The following is a 4,432-nucleotide window of genomic DNA, read 5'->3' on the forward strand; positions in this document are numbered from 1 at the left end:
GCAAGGCTCCCTGCAGGGGGAGGTGCTGACTGCTGCCCCCGTGTGGCCATGTCGGGGAACGCAGCCCTGCGCAACAATCAACAGTGCAACTATGTATCAACTCCAGCTGTCAGAGTTTAACCATTTGAGTGCTCCTTCCTGGACTACTAAAAGGGCTACTGATAACAGGAAGGATGCACTAAGGTGTTTCTACCTCTTAAAATATTTGTGAGTGACAGCATCTAAACCATTTACTGCCAGGAAATTAGCTGGTGGTGGTAACATCTGCCACTTACCCTTGATGATTCAGCCTGAGAGTTACCTAGTAGTGACATCATCAAAACTTTACCATCACCTTCCTACTGTGTGGATATCGGGAATGTATGAATATTGGCTATACCCACGTATGATGGAAATGCCACAATCTGAGGTAGGCACCATCCTATTTAAACTTGTGGATGCCCTACCTACATCTAGGACGACCATATCGGCCATGTTTTCCAGGACTTTATATAACTAGCACAAATTACTGACTAATTGTTCCATTCTATGAGTTTATACATCCCACACTTATGGGCGGCTGTCTGATGGATACACGTGGTTGCACGGTACACTCTTACCCTTTTGAAGACATGATCTACTGCATGAGTGGAAAAGGTATGTCGGAGGCGCCATCGAGGACCAGTCGACTAGACGTATCACCAGCACTTTTACACAGTACTCTACGTGTGCTGGAAAACATGGCCAGTATGGTTACCCATTCTACGCCTGCTGTCTCACCCAACTCCAGCCCAGGGGTTTCTATCACATGTTCATCGTAGTTGCTTCTCTGCCTTTTGGTAAGATCGAGGACATGTGAGGGGGACCTTAAGGCCGGGGGTGTCTTTGAACACAAGGTGCTTATAGAGTCCCTGGTTTGGTCCGCCGGGGTGCTAGCACAGCGGTGTTGTGGTGTCTATGCCAGCAAGAGCACAACATAGCACTGGATAATGCACCATTTCTTTGTTTGCGCTCCTCACTTGCGTTGCCCTAGAATACGGCTGGTGGGTGGGGGAGAATTATTATGACACCAGCCATGGACTGGGACCAGAAATAACACCCCACACATTCTCACTAAACGCTTTTGTTGATTTTGTGAACGTGTGGTTTTGAGCTGATTTCAACACTGATGTTTGGTCACTGCAACATGTAACCAGGTCCGCGAAGATCCCCGATGAAGACTTCAGGGTGACTCGAGAAGATCCCATCCTCCTAAGACTTCAATCTAGGAGAGATGGATGGGGCTGCACATCTCCTCGTACAGACCACAGAAAGTGACGTCTGAGGACCTGGTGCCCACCGTGGCCCTACACTTTGAAGCTCTATGGTCACAATTTTCATCAACGAAATGGAAACACAAGACAGCTCGGGGTTATGGAAATAAAAATAGTTTGTCTTGGTCTTTCAGTTCTAGTTCTGTTGGACCCTTTGAATGTATGAACTGCGTGAATAAAGATGATAATAAAAATCGTAATAATAACAATAATAATAATAACTGCCCCAGTGTTGCCCCTTTGGTCAAGCGTTCATCCCGCACGAAGCCTCCTACATTCTCTAACGTTTTGTAAGTGGTTTAGGGAGTGATTCTGCTTTGAGCTGACAAGAGAACAAATCCTTAGGGAAAAATCGTCACATGAATTGCTGACTCCTAATGTTAACACAATTAGCTTATCCAAACGTGTAATTAACCCTGCCCTCTCCGCACACACACCACACATGACTCCTACTTACTGTTTTCACAATCTGCATGCCATGTTTGAAATTCCTCCTTGAATACAGGTGACTCCTAATTTTAGTCCTGAAACATTAGGATTCCAATGGACCTGTTGGTTGAAGCAGTTTGAATTTACACCACGAAGCGTTAAATTCTTTAAATCTATATCAGAAAAAGCAACTGGCCCTAGGAGGGATCATCGGAGAATCGCTGGTTTCTCTTTCTCTTTCTTTGGTGTTTATTGGGGAAAAACTCCCCAAAATCCTCACCCATCGGTAGCATAGAAAACTGCAGTTATAGAGTTACTGTTATTTATTAACACCCCCCCCACCAGAAAGGGGAATTCCTATAATAAATCTATTTTTTATAACCACAATAAATCTATTTTTTTATAACCACAGCTTAATCTTCTTTCGTTTTAATATCAATGGAAGAAAAACAATATAAAACGGATAGTGATCGGTGGATAAATTAAAGTGATAGCGATCCCAATACAGGAGAAGTTCTAGAACAAGAAGCCACAATCTAAAACCAGAAGGTCAGAGGCTTTTGTGGAATGGAGGAATGTTTTGCTGAGAGTGTGGTAGATAAGTGGAACAGTCACCCAGCAGAAGTGGTAGAGGTAAGACTTGTGCATTTGGATTCGTACAAATGTTAATTTTAACTAAATTTGCCAATTCCGTTAATAAGTTTAAATGTCTGAAAGCCAGGAAGGCCAGCCAAAGAAACAAATGAAAAGGAAGCAGAGAGCTCTGAATGTTTGTTTGCATTTCATAGTTTTTTTTTTCCACTCACACTCACACTCAGTCTCGTTCATTCTCTCTCATGCTCTTTTTCAATGCCTCCCAACCTTCTCTGCTGACCGCTACAGTGTCCCTGCCTTCTTTTGCCACAGCCCCGCTTCTTCTTGCCTCTTCTTGTTCTTCTGTCTTCTTACTCCTGTCTTCTTACAGCTCTGCTACCGAAAAGGGGAGCCGCAGAAACGCTTCTCTTTCTCCACAAATCTTTCTGCATTATGCTGGCCTCTCGGGGCACTTCTGCGAAATCTGGGGAGCCATGGGGACAGCCTTTCTGCGTTCTTTTTGCGGAAGTGCTCTTGAAGGCCAGGTTCATTGAGCTGAGTCCGGGGAGATGCGGAGCGAAGAAAGAAGACAGAAGAACAAGAAGAGACAAGAGAAGCGGCAAAAAAGGAGACAGGGACACGGAAGTGGTCAGTGTAGAATGTAGGGAGGCATTGAGAGAGAGCGTGAATGAGAGTGTCAGAAAATGTGAGTGACAACGAATTTCTTTTCCGAATGTAAAAACCTCTGAATTTCATCCAAACTCAAAGGGCAGAAGACAAAATGTGTCTAGTAGAGGGTGATACAGTGAGGGGTATTAAACATGCATGGGATAGACATACGGCTCCTGAATCTAAGACGAGACCAACGACTGATTAACGTTTGAGTCTTTACAGCAGGAGAAACGGGTGACTAGACGGGGGCCGAATGGGGGCGGACCTGCCGGCAGGTTCTATGCGCCAAAAAAACAAAAACAAAAAAACAGTAAATGCTTCACCTCTTGAATAAATCCAGACTATACCCCCGTCATATCTGAGGATGGGCATCATTTATTTGTTTTACCTGCTAAAACCCGAGTTCTGCTGTAGCAGACTTCACTACCTATTATTATTATTATATTTTATTAATATAGCACCAACATACTCAATAGGGAGGCACAATGGATTATACAGACAACAAATATAAGCCGAGACAGATAATGTGGGGGTTCTTGGTCATAAGACTTTAGTTTATGAAGTGTTTGTGTTTCTTCTGAAAAGACCACAGCTGCCCTGCACAATGTATAATTAAATCCAACATAATAAAAGTGACAGTTCCATTACATGTAAGGACCCAACGGCAAATTTCTGTTCCACATGCAACGGGGTAGGTTACAAAAGATGTATAAGTGGGGCTATTTGAAGTCAACACTTGAATGTGACGCCATATAATGACAAAATAATAGCTGCTAATTACTCCGGTTTAATGATACGGCCGTCTAATTGTTAACACATTCCTTGAATGAATTGGGTTATTTTTCTGTTTGGGTTGGGCACTAATTTTAGTTTTAACACAGACTCCCTACCCTCAGACTGCCTCGTTCACATACCGTCAATATGACCCAGAAAATTGCATTTTTTTAGTATATAAAAGATAATATTGTTCACACCACCTCCTCTGCCATGGTTCTACCCAAACACTCTTGTGACTCATTGTGTCATTGAGTGTCATGGCGCTCTTGTGTCTTTGTGACATATTATTATCTTATGTTAATTATTATTATTGAGATTATTTTTATATTGTTTATTGAGTCCTACATTCAGATTTCTGCCACTAGAGGGCAGCAAAAGACAAAACATGGAAATTCCCCATTTCTCAGAGGGTTTGCTGCTGCCCCCTAGTGTGTGAAAATGTTACTGTTTAGTGGTGGATGTGCAATTTATACTCATAATGTTAAATTATTTAATAGGTGTAAATTGAAAGTTGTATAATTCTCACTATTAGCTAAATAGATATTTAAATATTTAATTGTTATTATTAAACACAAGCTAACGCCACTACCTACATTTAAAGTCATAGAAAGTATTATCTGCTGGTAACCAGTCGAGATGCTATATTGATCATGGACATGGTTGATGGGGACTACTCTGAGATTTGGCAA

Source organism: Spea bombifrons, chromosome 10, assembly GCF_027358695.1.
Source record: "Spea bombifrons isolate aSpeBom1 chromosome 10, aSpeBom1.2.pri, whole genome shotgun sequence".
NCBI lineage: Eukaryota > Metazoa > Chordata > Amphibia > Anura > Pelobatidae > Spea > Spea bombifrons.